At 47.8% G+C, this 17355-nt stretch overlaps 1 protein-coding gene across 4 annotated transcripts in view; it reads right to left on the bottom strand.

Annotated features, from left to right (window-relative positions):
- The window catches only part of VGLL4 (vestigial like family member 4), a 152803-nt gene that overhangs the window by 37266 nt on the left and 98182 nt on the right, over positions 1-17355 (bottom strand). The gene's annotated exons all lie outside the window — the stretch shown is intronic.

Consider the following 17355-nt stretch of genomic DNA (forward strand, 5'->3'; position numbering starts at 1 on the left):
AAGCGAGAGTAATATTTACTTTTAAGAGCAAACTTCAAGTTTTCTAAGTCATGGAAGGGCGGGGGGTGGTTTACCTAAAATTCGCACAAATAATAACCCCTTTGCTGTGCTTCTGATATTTGGCCTCTAAGGCCTGACCATTTCTGTTTCCACTTGGGTTACCATTTGAGAGTCATACTGGGATAAAGGCCTGTGGTACCTAAGAAAGGCAAGTCTGTTTTCCACACTAATTTTCATATCACTCGCTTCACACACACACACAACAAACATGATCCTGTTAGGGAAAGGGGTGAGGGGAATTAAAACAAAAAACAAAAAAAACACCTTCTTCTTGTTTACCAGGAAAAATAAAAATTTTGCCAATTTAGTCAGCAAGATATAAACTAACAAGCATACGGTCACCCATAAGCCACCTCCAGTCAGGATTTCTTTTAAGGGCTCTGGTCCCGAAGCAAACTGGAACTTTCCACTTAAATAAAACACCTAAAAAAACAAGCCCTGTGCTGGCCAGCTACCCTCAGAAATTCAGCAGCATTTTGGTTGACCCGCTACTTCCTTTCAGGTTTAAACAAACAGCACTGCTGATATCTGTACCTTGATAAATCAGAAAATACCCTAAGTTGGCCCCTCCTTCCCAGAGCGTCAGCAGTGCAGTTCACTTCTGGAGGAGCCCCGGTAAGACCCCCAAGAACTCAGCAACTGCAGACGAAGCCTCACCCACAAGGCCCAGCGCCAGCGCGCGCCCCACCCCGTGGTCTCTCCGCGTCCTCGGCAGGTACACGGGCTGAGGACTCTGTGTGGACCCCTGGGCTTTGGGAGCCATTTCGTTAAGATGCCAGATGTGTGGCAACAGCAGTTGCCATGGAAAATTGCCACCAGAGCAACAAAGGAAGAGTCGCTCCCAAAAAAGGAAGAGTAACTTATTACAAAGCGTGCACCGTTATGTGAAAAGCACAACCCTTGGGATAAGAATTACACTCCCGCTCCACTCCCCAACTCCCATCCTTGTACAAGTTCTTGGGCTTGCTTGCGTTTAAGTTCATCAAACGGAGGCGGTGGTGTGTGCCCCAGTCCACAGGAATGAATCTTTTGACAGCACTGGAGATGGGGGACCTGGGGGGTAAAGGACCCACGAAGGAAGCACGGGTGGTCCTGCTCCCCGTGGGGGTCCTCCAGAGATGATGGGGACGTGCATGCCGTCAGCACTGGACTCCTCTGCGTGACAGATGTGACCCATCAAGGTCACACGTGGACAGGTTAACAGTAGCAACAGCCATGCCCGCTGCCTATCAGACTAACATTCCCCTCCCTGGGCCTCCATCCAACCAGAGGGTGGGCCAGCTAACACCTCACATTCCTTCACACCCAATTCTGTGGTCCACAATCCTCTAATCTAGGAGGTGACCGACCAGCCAACATTTACTAAGACCTTGTGTTGTGTGCAAAGTCGCTTCAGTCGTGTCCGACTCTTTGCGACCCCACGGACTGCAGTCTGCCAGGCTCCTGTGTCCATGGGATTCTCCAGGCAAGAACACTGGAGTGGGTGGGTGGCTGGTTCCTCCTCCAGGGGATCTTCCGGACTCAGGAATCCAACTCCCTCTTCTTACATCTCCTGCACTGGCAGGCGGGTCCTTTACTAATTAGTTGTGAAATACTGAACTAAGACATCAAAACCCAAAGTATGGACCTCCGATCTTACATGGTTAAAAAAAAAAAAAGTGAAGCTATGGTCACATACATTTGGAAACCATGAGATTAAACAATTCTCCCAGGAGTTCCTTCCTGACTTTCTAAAGCTCCTGTCAGTCTCTAAGGGAAACTCAGCAGTGGTGCCTTCCGTGACCCCACCCCCAAGGCACCCTACACCTTCTGTAGACTCAGCCTTCCACACCGCCCTACCCTTACCCAAACAGCCAGGAGCTCTCCAGTCACCGACAAAACAGGATCCAGACTCCTCCAGCATTCCCAATCGATATCTGGTGCCAACTGTGTGTCCCATCTGTGTTCCCAGTATTCCTTTTTCTAGGCTTTGAAAATCTCAGCCCTAAAAGTTAAGCAGTCACCACACGACACAGAGAACTCACAATCTTTACTTGGGTTCTCCCCCTCATCTTCTGGTATTGAATCCTATATAAAAGGCCAACTAAAAACGCCACCTGCTTCAGGCTGCCTTCCCTGATTTCTCAATCTGAAAGTCATCTCTTTTTCTGACACTCACAGAAATTTATCACTATGGCCGTTCCCACTTTGTTTTGTGCCCCTTGAAGGGACACTGTATTCATTTCCTATCCTTGGAGCACAGACCACAATGTATTCCACACAGCAGATGGTCACGATATACTGACAATATGTGTATGAGGCAAGGATGCCCAGGAACAGAGTTTGGGGATATGTTAGATTAAAAAATAAAGATTTTTTTTAAAGATCAATTTGAGTATATATTTATATGAAGAACTCTTAAAACTCAGTAACAGAAAGATAACCCAAATTAAACACAGGAAAGGATCTGAATAGAACTTTCTCCAAAGAAGGTCCACAAATGACCAGTAAGCAAGCAGGAGGAAATATCTTCAACGTAACTAGTCGTCGTACGTGCGTGCTTAGTCATTTCAGTCGTGTCCGACTCTGGGCAGCCCTATAGACAGCAGCCCACCAGGCTCCTCTGTCCTTGGGATTCTCCAGGCAAGAATACTGGAGTGGGTTGCTGGGCCCTCCTCCAGGGGGCCTTCCCAAACAAGGGAACAAACCTGCATCTCTTAGGTCTGCTTGCATTGGCAGGCGGGTTCTTTACCACTAGCTCCACTTGGGAAGTCCACCTAGCCATCAGGGAGACACAAAACAAAGCCACAGTGAGACAGCTGCTCCCAGCCACTAGGAGGGTTGGGCTAGAAAGACACAGGGTGGGATGTGGACGCATTAGAACGAACCCTTGTGTCTTCCTGATGTGAATGTAAAATGGTGCAGGTGCTGGGAAAAACCACGTGGGGCAGCTCCTCAAATGGTTAACCACAGATCCAGCAACCACCCTCCAAGGAAGAGATACAAGAGAAATGAAAACACATAATCACACAATACGTACACAGGAATGTTCACAGCAGCTTTATTCTTCACAGCCCCAAGCCCACATACCCAGCGCCGAACAGATACAGAAAACGTGGTCTATCCACACGACGGAACGTCGTTATTCAGCTATGAGAAGGAATGAAGAAGCCCTGATTCATGCTACAACACGGGTGAACCTAGAGAACAGGATGCTGAGTGAAAGACGCCAACCCGAGAGGCCACGTATCGTCTGGTTCCATTTTACGGAATGTCCAGAACAGGCAAATGCATAGAGACAGAAAGATTAGTTTCTAAATAAATAAATAAAAGAAAGTAGATTGGTGGTGACTGGGGGCTGGGAGAAGTCGGGGCTGGGACGTGACTGCTAGCGTGGGCAGGGTTTCTCTTGGGAACGATAAGAAAATGTTCCTAAAAGTGGTGAAGGCCGCAGAGCCCTTTGAATACATTAAAATCCACCGTCTCGTGTGCTTTAAATGAGCGAATGGTATGATGATGTGAATTATATTTCCATAAAGCTGTATTTATAAGTAGGTGAAAGAAGATCCCACTGTTACAAGATCCTTGTCTCCACAAGTAACTGTTAAGTAAGAACAAGCATCCATTAATTGTCCCTGAAATAAAAATAAACCTCTTGTTATTATAGCTACATCTCTCTACTATGTCCCGGTCAGATAACTTTCTAAACATCTATCAAGTGTTAAAAAAAAAAAAAAATCAAAGCAGAAGAGCCTGAGGTTATGCAGGCACTTGGGTCCATCAGAATCCTATTAAGCTCCAGCTCAGCTTTTAATCAGACCGTATCTGAGTGTCTATTACATGCCGAAGGCTTTGCGAAGTGCTGTCAGGAAAAAACAGATGATGAAATTTTTATACAGACTCTGACCACAAGCAGGGAAGGAAAAGAATACACACCAAAAGGAACTTATCTTGGTGTATAAAAGGCTTTTTCCTTTTGCGCTAATGGGTATGCTAAATCTCACAATGGTTTGCTAATTTGAAAAAGGAGAAATGATCTTTCTTTGTCAAGAACAAACAAGAGAAGGACATTTGAGCTGTCTGAAGAGCCTGGTATTTTAAGTTTCTGAGTTGGCTTAGCTACAATTGTCAATTTAACTTTTTTTTTTTAAGAGGTTACAATTATAACTAAAGGAGCTTGACTCAAACTGTATCTGGCCTGTTAAATAGAAGATAATTTTATCCAGGTATCTGTTACCGAAGAACAATGCCTAATGGATACAAAAATTAGTTCTTGTTTCCAGTCATGATAGCAGTTTTAGTACATGGATCAAAAGTATTCCTTAATTATTTCTCCAAATCTTGAAGATGAGCAAGGATTTTGGCTCAAGATTTCACAAGAGTCAGCAATACTAATTTCAAATTAAAAAAAAAAAGCTTAACAGAGAAAGAAAAAAGAAAACCACTTAGCTTTGTGATGTGCTATATAATGAATCTGGTGAGATTTTAGAAGAAAATCCTGCTTTCCAAGTCAGAATGAGGACGAAAGGAAGAGAGATCAAGGAAGAGAGATGAGCCCCAGGAATCCACAGCTTCGAGTCATGTTCCTGCCACAACTAAAGGCTTCTAGGACTCCCGACTTGCTACGCTATAACGAAACTGACCCTTGTCCATCATCAGTTGGCATCTGTTGATAAGAAGACTGTTTCTTTCTTTAGGGGACATGACACAATGGTCCATCTTAGACCGGACCCGGTACAGAGCCTAACTGGAGGGTCTTCAAAACAGTGCCTGTCTCTTTAACCTTGCGTGGTCACGTGCTTAGCTGCTCAGTCGTGTCTGACTCTTTGCGACTCCAGGACTGTAGCCCACCAGGCTCCTCTGTCCATGGGGATTCTCCAGGCAAGAACACTGGAGTGCGGTTCCATTTCCTCGTCCAGGGATCTTCACGACCCAGGGATCAAACCCGGGTCTCCTGCATTGGCAGGCGGGTTCTTTACCACTGCACCATCTGGGAGGCCCCTTGAGCCTCCCATTTGTAAGATTCCATGGTTCCATGAGCTCATCCTGAGGGCCTACCTTTGGCTCTCATCTCTGCATGCTCCATAATGTATATCTCCCAAAAGTGGTTGATGGAGAAACACTCAACTGTTAATGGACACATTAGGCACGAGGGGGGTAGAAAAAGCTGCAACTGAGAACTCCTGACAGTTCACCTCACAGCTGAAGGAGATTGAGTGAAAAACCAAGAACCCTTCTCAGTCTCGGCGTTGCAGCTTCATTTCCTTATTTCAGCGCTACAAGAAAGCTATTGTTAGTCAACTGAGGCCTGGGAGAAAGGTGGTCTGGTCCACAAAAATGCAGCCTTGAGTTTGACTCAGACCTTCACCATGGAGAGGAGGCAACTGGGCTGGATGAGAGAGGTAAACGGACCCCAGGACAACGCAGGGGTCACCTCCCCGTCACGCCTCCTCACCAGCTCTGTGGGCTGAAGGGCTCTGTGGCCGCATTGAAGACTGTGGTGTGACTCAGGGGAGATTAATCAAAATCATGGCATTTACTGTGGCTTTGTGGAGACCAGTCAGACAGCACGAGGCTGAAATGACAGTGTCTGTGTTTAAGGAGCCTCTTGCTCTAACTTCTCCTGCTCCAGTATTCTGGCCTGGACAATTCCATGGACAGAGCCTGGCTGGCTACAACACAGTCCATGGGGTTGCAAAGAGTCAGACACGACTGAGCAACTAACACATGCTATAACTTCTAAGGATTTTTCATGAACCGCTCTGCCTTGCCCAGCAGAGAGTTTTCTGCCACAATTTAAATCTCGGCTGTGTCCAAGATTTTATGTTCTCCTCTCCTCCTCGTCTCTTTTGTCGTGTCGGAACCTAAATCAAAGAAGTATAAAAACCACGGCCCGGTCCCCCAAGCCAGCCGCTCGACAGTGGGATCCGTCTCCTGTCTGACCACAGCCCACGGCGACCAGCTGACATCACCCTGCTGGCAGGGGAGCACCTGATAAACGCACTCCATATTTCACAACCCATCTCTCACTTCACGAGCCCGGGAGCCGGGGCGTATGCCTTTTCTCTCAAAGAATACTTCTTTGTCTCATGGACCAGCATCTGGGGAGGAGACAGCAAAGCCAACCACTCTCCAACGGTTCAACTTGTGGCTATTCTTGACTGCTCTCTACAATGGAGGGCTGTTGGGCAACACGATGAAACCCGGGTGAGCCAGCGGAGATAAAAGATGTGACGTAGCGTCTGCCAGCAGTGCAAAGATTGCATGCGCCTCTACAACCCAGGGACGGAGCTCACGCACCCCACTCCACCCTCACCGGGGGTGTCCCACAAAGTGCCTTTCCCACCGTCACTCGAGATGCACGGCTCGGACCCTGCGGCCCAATAACACATCTGGAGGCCAAAGCTCGGCTAAGGGTCACTCCTGTCCAGTCAGTCAGGATGTGGGCGTGGGGGGAGGTCTCCGCCAAACCCCTGACTGAGCTTGGTTTGAGCTGCTCTTGCCTTGTCTTTAGAGCAACAGTGAGACTGTTGGTGGGTGGGTGGGGGTGGACTAAACCCACAACCTGCACGACTGACTGCTAATAATATAATTAAGGATAACAGCACCATTGTAGAACTTGCAGAGTTGAAACACACACTGTTTTAATTAGAATTCCAAGCACTCCAAATAATCTTGTAGACATGTCTACAGGATACTTTGCCAGGACCTTCTATATCTTAAGGGAATGGCGAACCACTTCGGTACATATCCTATTTTAAAATCATTTAGAAATCTGAGTTCTTATTCTGGGTTCTCCTGACTATAGTCCCATAAGGGAAAAGAAGGAAGCAGAGCTCACATCCTGCAGCCAAGGAAATCAATGCTTCAGGAATGGGTGAACATGGACTTCCCTGGCGGCCCAGAGGTTAAGACTCTGCACGTCCACTGCAGGAGGCACAGGTTTGATGCAAGGTTGGGGAACTAAGGTCCTGCATGCTATGCAGTGCCACACGCCACACAGTGGGGAATGGGTAAATAATTCAAGTCACAAAGCAAATTAATAGAAGGGCTGAAAGGAGAAACCAAGCATTTAGATTTCTTAGCTTTCATGATCTTTCTACCTGTGCAGGATGCTTTACAGGTTAAGGAAAGGAAGAGGGAGGAAGACAACTGAAGGCAGGAAGTCGGAAAGAGCATGGAAGGGGAGGGTAAGGGCAGGAAGGGGGGCCTGATGGGCTGAATCGTGCCCCCGGGATTCGTATGTCACAGTCCTAACACCCCAGGACTCAGAATCTGACTTACATGGAGACAGAGTCATATGGGTGGGCACCCAGACGACACGACTGATGTCCTTAAGAGAGGAGATGAGGACACAGACACACACAGAGGAAAGGCCACATGAACATGCAGACAGACATCTACAAGCCAGGAGAAGAGGCCTCGTGTGAAACCAACCCTGCCGACACTTTGATCTCGAAGTCCAGCCTCCAAAACCGTGAGAGCAGCTGTCTTCTGTGTAAGCCCCCTGTCTGGGGTACCCTGATCCAGGAGCCCAAGCTAACGAAAGTAAGGAGGGCAGGAGGAGGGAAGACGAGGAGGAAGCAGGGAAGGTGAGGGCAGGGCTGAGACCTGGGTCTGATGCAAAGACGGAACAGCTTCCACCACTGGGTCTATCCCAACTGACCTAACCTAGTGGGACTGGTCAAGATGCAAGCAACGTAACTCCTGAAGGCCACTTCCAGATTAGAACCTGCCCGCGAGGGGAGTAGACGGATGGCTGCACAGAAAGCAAGTGGACTTCCCAGCTCATGACCAGGAAAAGTGCAGACACAGCCTGAGCCGTGTCTCAGCAAGAATATTCGCAAAGCGGAGACCAAGGCTCTCTCAGAAAAGCATAAGTAAAGGGGAGGGTCCCGGAGATGTGCTGGGGGACGGCGGGAGGGGGTAGGTCTCACTCAGACTGTTGGTGCCCCAGGGGTAGACAGTGTAGACAGCTTCTAATGGTTTCAAACATCTGTCATTCTTCAGAGGCATGAGGAGAAGCGGTAAAAAGAAAATCCCAAAGAAAGGGCAAGAATTCTGTAATTTCCAATATCCATTCTAAATACACACTCAGATGCTTTAATGAGGTACAGAGAAAGAATAACCTGATATCAAAAAGCACTAACTGGGATTTCCCTGGTGGTACAGTGGCTGAGAATCTGCCTGCCAATCCAGGGGACACGGGTTCAACCCCTAGTCCAGGAAGACCCCACATGTTGCAGGGCAACTAAGCCCATGCACCACAACTACTGAGCCCGCGCGTCCCAGAGCCTGTGCTCGGCCACAGGGGAAACCACAGTGGGGAGGCCGAGCACCACAACAGTCACCCCACTCGCTGAAACTCGGGAAGGCCCGTGTCCAGCAACAGAGACCCATCGCAGCAACGCCCCCTCCCCAAGTAAAAGAGCACTAAGTGAAAACAGTGTTAGTCGCTCAGTCACATCCAACTCTTTGCAACCCGTGGACTGTAGCCCGTCAGGCTCCTCTGTCCAAGGAATTCTCCAGGCAAGAATACTAGAGTGGGTAGCCATTCCCGTCTCCAGGAGACCATCCCGACCCAGGATCTCCTGCTCTGCAGGCAGATTCTTTTACTGTCTGAGCCACCAGGGAAGCCCTGAAAATCTTTTAAAGTAAATTTTAAAAAACTGCTATATTAGCATTCCTATGTTGCTATTCATTTAACTAGCAGGTTCTACGTCGTTTAAAATAACCGTGTGGCAACACTGTAAAGCAATTATACTCCAAATAAATAATCAAAAAAATTTTTTAAACTTTATCTCAAGAGATTAATACTCTTCCAAATCAGCTTGCAATCTACTTGATTATATGAAAACTTGAAGTTTCCCCTCTCAATTAATTTACATGAGAATTGACGGCCTATTTTAAAATAAGTATAAATGGAGTGCAACCTTTCAAAAGGTGTGATCTTGGGACTTGCCAGGTGGCCCAGTGGCTAAGACTCCACTCTCCAAATGAAGGGGGCCAGGGTTCGATCCCTGGTCAGGGAACTGGATCCCACGTGAGACAAGAAGAGTTCACATGCTGCAACTAAAGACCCTGCGTGACAGCAAAGATCGAGGATCCTGCACGCCGAAGCCAAGACCTGGTGCGCCCAAAGAAATAAATACTTAAAAGTAAATAAATAAATAAAAAGGTGTGATCTTGACAAAGTCTCTCCACCTCTCTCGCACCTCTGTCCTCAGCTACCTTCAGAGATCATAGAATCAGTGGAAATTTGCAGGAAGCTTACCACCCAGAACAGCCACCCTTTGCTCTGACTCCACAGACAGGAGGAAAGGACCAGGGGCCAGGGGACTTCTCCAGCGTCGCTCCCGCCGTTGGCCAGAGGTCAGCGGGTGAGCAGTGTCCAGCGGACTAAATGGCAGATCAGCGCCCCAGAGGATGGGTCAGTGAGGTGCCCCACCTGACCACCGGGAGCCGGCAGGCCATCTCGGGGCAGCTACCTGACTGCCTGGACTGCTGCCACGTGTGTTTAAAGGACATGAACCCACACGGCGGCCCCGGCCTGTCTCAAGCATTACACGGGAAGACTGGCACAGCGCCCGGGGCTCCGGTGCCCCTCCCCCCAGGCACACCCTCCACGCCGTCACTGGTTCTGGACACCTTCCCCGCTCCCCCAGAATGCGCTCAGAATTCCTCATGACCAGCACAGCCATCCGCACTTTCCAAGCCCAACCCCAACGCGGCCTGCCACCCCAGAAGCATCTCGTGAGACAGCCCAGGTCCAGCTCCCAAACTACAGATATTTTGACCAACACCATCGTGTTTGCTATGGTCTCTCTAGAGGCAAACAGGTACAGTCTCGTTTCCTGAAATATATTCTAGTCCAGACCTAAAGAAAGAGGCTCCCAGGAACCAATGCAGAATTCACACGTGAACTGCCACACGCACTCCTGAAGGCCAGGCTGGGCCCGCCTCCCCCAACATGGGATCTCACATCAGCTCCGAATCCCCGCCACTGCGGAAGCCTGCAAGCCACTAGAGTGTGACAGACATCCTGAGTCCAACATCTCAGAAAGCCCACACAGAGGCAGCAACCCACCGGATTCCTTACCGTTGCTACATGGGCTTTTCCAAGGATTAAAACAGGACACAGAGTTCAAAGACTCCACAAAGCCGAGAGTGAGCGCAGCTCGGGGAACACAGGCACCCACGTGATCTAAGCGCCCAATCACCATGAAGACCGGTAAAATAAGCAATTTAAAGGAAGATCTTTGTCAGCTTTGTCACTCAAGGATCCAAGCGCCCAAGGACATGATTTTATTTTCTCCAACTCTTTGTGTCAAGATAATTTTAAAGCTACTGGAAAGTTTAACGAGAAGTGAATATCCCATTCCCTTTACCTTGATTCATTTTGTCTGTCTACACATACCCAGCTTTTTTTTTTTTTAACCATAATTGCTATAATTTGTAAGGTAACTTGCAGACATCATATTGCAAGCACTTCAACTGTCTTCTCAGTGAGAAGAGTCTCCTTCATAGACACAGAACCATCATCACACCCAAGAAAGCTAAAGCTGACATAACATCATTATCTAATATCCAGTCCAGATTCAAATTTCCCCAACTGGACTGTCTCTTTTCTGGGGGGTGGGGGGGGGTGAAGTGGACAGAATCCAGGATCCAATCAAGAATCAGACACTGGGCGACAGAGCTGCCGCGTCTCTAATTTCCTAGCAACTTTGTCTTTCTTCCTCTTCTGTGTCAATGACATATTTAAATATGTGTGTGCGCACTCAGTCCTTGCGATCCCATGGACTGTCTCCCGCCAGGCTCCTCTGTCCGTGGGATTTCCCAGGCATCCATACTAGAGCAGGGTGCCGTTTCCTCCTCCACGGGATTCAGACCAATGAACTACCCTACAGTGTCCGGTGGTCTGATCATTTCCCCGTAATGCGATTCGAGGGGAGCGTTTTTGGCAGGAAAACGAGAGGTGTGCACAGCACGTGGCCGCACATGGGAGGTACCCGATGCCACAGTGTCCCACCGCGGGGGACAGTAAGCTCCACTGCTTGGTTAGGGTGACGCTCACAGAATTTCTCCACCCTAAAAAAGTAACCTTTCATAGTAATATGGACGTGAGCATCCTGTCAGGTTTCCCAGGTGGCTCAGTGGTAAAGAACCTGCCTGCCGATGCAAGAGACACACAGGAGATGTGGGTTCGATCCCTGGGCTGGGAAGATCCCCTGGAGAAGGAAATGGCAATCCACACCAGTATTCTTGCCTGGAGAATCCCATGGACAGTGGAGTCTGGCGGGTCACAGTCCATGGGGTCGGACACGGCTGAGCACACAACACATCCTGTCACTCTCAGTCTCCTTCCGTTCAGTTCAGTCGCTCACTCGTGTCCAACTCCTTGAGACCCCAGGGACTGCAGCACGCCAGGCCTCCCTGCCCATCATCAACTGCCGGAGTTTACTCAAACTCATATCCATTGAGTCAGTGATGCCATCCAACCATCTCATTCTCTATCGTCCCCTTCTCGTCCCGCCTTCAATCTTTCCCAGCTCTTCGCATCAGGTGGCCAAAGGATTGGAGTTTCAGCTTCAGCATCAGTCCTTCCAATGAATATTCAGGACTGGTCTCCTTTAGAATGGCCTGGCTGGATCTCCTTGCAGTCCAAGGGACTCTCAAGAGTCTTCTCCAACACCACAGTTCAAAAGCATCAATTTTTCAGTGCTCAGCTTTCTTTATAGCCCAACTCTCACATCCATATTCATGTATTAATCACGTTTTATTTGCTCTGCAAGAGACCTCCCACCCTCCCCACCCCACCCCCATTACAAACCAGCACAAATCTGATATGGGACACAAAATTTTTTACATAAAAGACAGTGAAAGAAACATATAAGAAAACAGCCGATACGATCAGGGACTGGCTTATGCTCTTCTTGGAAAACAGTTGGTGCTCAATAAACATTTGCTGTGTTAGAAACCTGTATGGTTCAGGCAGATGAAACCTATTGGCACGAATTTCGTCCTCTCAATTATTCCTCTCGCATCACCTTAAACCTTGGCAGAAGAAAGTCCTTCAACATGGTCGCCTGGTCTCCCACCATGAGAGTGTACAGTCCCTGATGGATCAGATTGTTGAAATCAAGTCTAAAGCCTTCCAGCCTGGTGGTGATGACCTCCACAGCCCACCCCTCCAGCCTCACCCTCCTCTTCCCCTTCCTCTCTACTCCTCCCAGACTTTGCCGCTCAATCTGTTCACTCACACAAGGGGCGCTCTTCCATCCCACCATCACCTGGCAAGTTTGAGAAGACCCTAGTGAGTTCGTCATCCTTCAGTCTGAGAGCTGCTGCCCAAGCCCTCTTCTTGAGATGGTCCTCGTGCCCGAATGGCACTTGAGTGAAACCTGCAACCCTGCCAAGTCCCCCTGGAAACTGACACACAAAGCCCGCATTTTAAAGGCTAATTTGCTGTTGTTGTTTAGTTGCTACATCACGTCTGACTCTCTGTGACCCCACGGACAGCAGCACGCCAGGCTTCTCTGTCCTTCACTATGTCCCAGTTTGCTCAAACGCATGTCCACGGAGTTGATGATGCCATCCAACCATCCCATCCTCTGCTGCCCCGCTCTCTTGCCCTCAACCTTTCAAGCATCTCTTTCCAGTGAGTTGGCTCTTGCCATCAGGTGGCCCAAGTATTGGAGCTTCTAACTGCGAAGCGGTTTTGAATCCAGCCCCTCCTAAAGAAAGTATGGGATTGAGAACTGGTAGAAGAAAAGAAGAAATGTGGTTCATTCGAAAGAACTTTAGTACCTGCTATGTTTGGAGCAAGCACTATGCCCCACTAAGGAGAACCCAAAGATGTCTGAGATCTGGTCTTTGCCTCAAGGAACAGCAGTTCTCGCAGGAGTGGTAAGTCATGGAGATAAATAACAGGTAAGGAAGAACTAAATGCAGAAACGAAAGAGATGCTCTTGACATGAATGAACCGTACGGTATACGAATCATATCTCAATAAAACTGTTACCCCCAAAACTGCTGAGGACCACAGACAACTTTTGCTACAAAGTTTCTGTCAACAATCACCATATTAGGAAGTAAAATGGAAAAAGTTTTCAAATAGTAATTTGAAGATAAAAATACACTCATTACAGGTAAAAAGAAAAGTTGAGAAGCTAAGGACACTTCATATGAGGAAGACATCAATTCTAGCTCTAATAAATATACTCAGGAGTCGAATTCGAAAAACAGGCAGAATTTCGACACTTGAAACTATGGAAATGGGCATTCCAGTTGGGGACAGCTGTGGGAATAAAGGCAGAAAGTAGGAATGGCATCCTGTGTGGGAGAGGTCTCTCTAACTAGAAGAAAGGGCTTGTTTCATCTGTTGGTTAAGAGACAAGGCTACGGAGATCAACGGGTCAGACAGCACAGGGCTCTGAGCACAGGCAGAGTTCAGATCTCACGGCAGACATCTGGGGGGAGCCACTGGGAGAGGGGGCACAGCTGGAGGCGCTTCAGATAAGGGGGGTCTGATGGCGCTGTGATGGGCACAGGGCAGCCATACACATGGGGTGGAGGGCACCAACGTTCATATATCCACAACGGGGAAGAAGGGGCCCATTCAAGGGAATTTTATGGCAAGATCAGAGAACTGGACAGTGTTTTAGCTAGTACCTTCGCCCGATCCTTTCAAAACAGGCTGCCCTCATCTTGTTCCTAAATCATTCCCTCGGCACTCATGCTGAGCTTGATTTCTTTACATGTTGAGAAAATAAAACAAAGTGAAAAAGCCAGAGAGCTACGCTGTTTTCTGGCTTATGGATATATGAGTGGGAAAAAAAAAAGAAAAAAAAAAGACAGTATAACTCTGAATGTTAAGTTCCACAGGTTGATCTAGCAAAGTCTAATTCATCTTCTACATCCACATTTCTGTTATGTCAGCGGACACTTTTAATATTCCTATAAGGTGATTTTTAATTGTTGGAGGAAAAAAACCAGTACGCCAAATTTTCTTGAAGTAAAATAATATTGATGCCCATTGTTTTAGTGGCAGGGACTATGCTAAGGAAGTCCAATTATCCATGATTAATCAGTAGTTATTTATGAGTATCACCTGATTTGTGAAGAACAAACACCTCAAATTATGATCCATATTTATAAAAGAAAAATTTGGAACAGTGGTTTAAAACAGACTCAAGTTCTATGTTAAAATAGACCAATCTTATTATAACATGCCATCAGTCATTAAATTGATGTCAAGCTAATACACAATTATGTTGTTTTTTTCCACAGTACACAGTATATTTTGGAGTCCTTTTACGGATAAATTTATTTCGATAATTACAGTTTGCATAAACTATTATTAAAAGATGTTTGCATGCCCCAACCAAAAAATAAGAGGCCATTGAAAGTGAAGTCTGAAAGTAGACTGACCAGCTTGAGACAGCATTAAAACACACTTAGTGGAGATTTACTGGTGAGGCACACAGCTAATTTCATACACAGAGAAGAGTACTTAATATCAAAACATATTTTTATTTCATATTAAGAAAAATGCAACAAAACCAAAAAATATGGGGATCTGTGAGTTGCTTTCTGCAGGGACTATCCCGAATTCATCCCCTAGATTTTCATATTAACTAGAAATCTTTCAGATTTCCTTATAAAATCTTATAAGATCCTTATAAAAATTATATCCAACCAAGGAGAACTTCTTGTATCACCAAGTTCCAAGAGACTGTTAGATCATAATCTAAAGAACCATAAAAGTTAATCTGAGAACAAATATATTCCACCAGCATGGAGAATTGACTGTGCTTCCAAAACCTAAAATGCCCACATGCTGCTGAGTGTGACGGGGGAGGGGGGCTCCCCTAAATGAGAGAGCTTCAAATGTGGGGAGGGGGTCTGCGGACATTTTCCTCGGCTTCTAATTCCCTCCCCACCCCCACTTCTCCTTTCTCCTTTCAAGTCTATGTCAGTTATCGGGTGAGCGAATTTTATCAATGAGAGGCCGAGAAGCGCTGACTCCCTCGGGCATGTTTGCTCAAGATATGAAGGTCAAACAACCACGGTGCTCATAAAAGTTGTGGTCTTTAGGGGCGGACCTTCAGGTCATGCCTCACCTCCAAGCGACTCATTATGCAGTGAAAAAAAAAAAAGAAAGAAAGAAAATGGTGCGGATCAAAGACCAGGCTGTCATTAAGTAAAAATGAAGGGGGATGAAAGGCCTGCCCTGCACTTCAAAGGGGCAGTGAGTTCAGGTGCGCAAACGGCAGGAGGCCACAGGCCAGGCCCCAGGGCAGGAGGGGGCCTCCCAAGGGCCAAGTACCTGGGGGCGGGTTATGCAAAGCAGAAATGTGACAAAGGACACAGATTCAAATGTTTTCTTCCTGCAGGGACAGGGGAGGAGGTAACCCCCAGATTACCAGGTGGTGTACATCAGGTCCGCACACCCACAGATGAAAACTGTTTAGGGTAACGAGGTTCAAGGACGGTGGAAGAAGCTAGTTGTCTAAAGCCGTTGTACAATTATATTTGAACAGTTCTTCCTTATGCCTGAGGTGTGTCCTGAAATAAACCTTCCTTCTGAGAGACCTTGGCCCTAGCAGGAAGTCTGGCTTCCCAGGACTTGAATGCAGGACCCTTTGTGCGCTGAGGCGAAAGGTTCCCCCTCCCTCCCCAGACTTGCTAGAGACCCTTGGGCAGGAGCAGAGAAAAAGCAAGCCACCAGGTCCATTTCTGAACCCACGACAGTGCCCTCAGCTCACCCCATCCGCTCCCTCTACGACGTCTGGCACCTGGACAGACAGATGCTGCTGTGGACAAGAAAGGAAGGGCTTATATTCTCAGGGAACCTTAAGTTACTTAGCCTAATCTCCTTCCTCAGATGGACCCCATGGAGTGACTATTAAAAGAGGTGGCTGTGAATCACCCCCAACACACACACTCCCTTTAACACAGGAACAACTTTATCTGTACAGCTGTGGCCACATGGCAGACTTTTCAGGTAATCTGCAAGTTTCCCCTAGAATGTACTGTTAGTGAGGGACCCGCATGCGTGCTAATGCCCTGAAAGCGGGAGGAGGAAGCCACGCCCTCTACCTGAGATTAGTAATCAGGAGGATGGGTAACCACTCAGGAGCAAATATTTACTTAGGGGGGCAAGAGGGATTCCAAAAGCTTTATTTATGTGAATTTCATTCCATCTTTCTAATTTCCTACGGAGTAGGTACTATACTATTAATCTCATCTTTCAGAAGAGGAAAATGGAAGCAAAAAGTGGCCTGGCAACTGGAGAGGCTTAATGCAGACCAGTGTGCACCACCTGGGTTTTGAAAGATAAGCAGGAGTTTGCCAGTGGGCACAGGCCGCTAGGAAACAGCACGGTGCCACTGAGCCTCTGGAGTGCACGAGACCCAGTGAAAGCGCAGGAGGCGTCAAGGCGGAGAAAAGAAAGCCCATGGACGGCGGTGCCAGGGGGCAGCCTGGACTTTGGCACCTCCAGAGCCCCCTAAAAGTGATCACCATGAGTAAAAACTTGGGTTTGCTTCGCAGGCAGCGGCCCATCAGGCCCGTGAGCCCTCCCTCTGCCTGTTTCCAATCAGACTAGCCCCACGGGAACAGCCCTGCATGCAGGTCCTGGAGCAGCCTCTTCCACTGGCCACGCTCAAGAACGGAGGACCGACTTCACCCCACAGGCCGACAGAGTGGCCAGGCTTGAGCCGGAAAACAGCACCTGCACGCAGACACGTGGCCATGTGCGCACCTGCCCTGGCTGACCTGGAATTCCACCCTCTCCTCTCCTTTCTCCCAGGCTGCAAACACCGGACCCCGACACGCACACAGTTTATGCTCCGTGAGGATCGTCTTAACTTACAGCACACACCACACCAATTTGCTTCTTCTAAGAGAGCTAGAAGTGACTTAAGGAAAGCACTGAAGTTGACTGTCAGCGCCGTAAGAACTACATCACGCTCAGCACTGAAGTCCCGGGAGCGCTGGACACCCACCCAATGGACTACAGGTCCCATGAGGCTCCGGTTCCAGCTAACAGTACTTTGCACAATGTTTTCATGTGAGCAGATGCTCACCCACAGAACTTTGCTAAGAATCAAATGAATAGAGTAACAGCAACAAACAAAGTTCTCCACTCCAAATCTCCAAGTCTTACAAGAGCTTTGTTGAGATATAATTCATACACCATAAAAGTCACCCATTTAAAGCTGCCCAATTCTATGCATTTTAGCGTATTCATAGGGTTGTACAACCATCCCCACAATCTGAGGGGGGAAATAGTTCATCCTCCCCTTCTCA

This window comes from Giraffa tippelskirchi, chromosome 9 (assembly GCF_054371585.1).
Source record: "Giraffa tippelskirchi isolate mGirTip1 chromosome 9, T2T-mGirTip1v1.2.pri, whole genome shotgun sequence".
Taxonomy (NCBI): domain Eukaryota; kingdom Metazoa; phylum Chordata; class Mammalia; order Artiodactyla; family Giraffidae; genus Giraffa; species Giraffa tippelskirchi.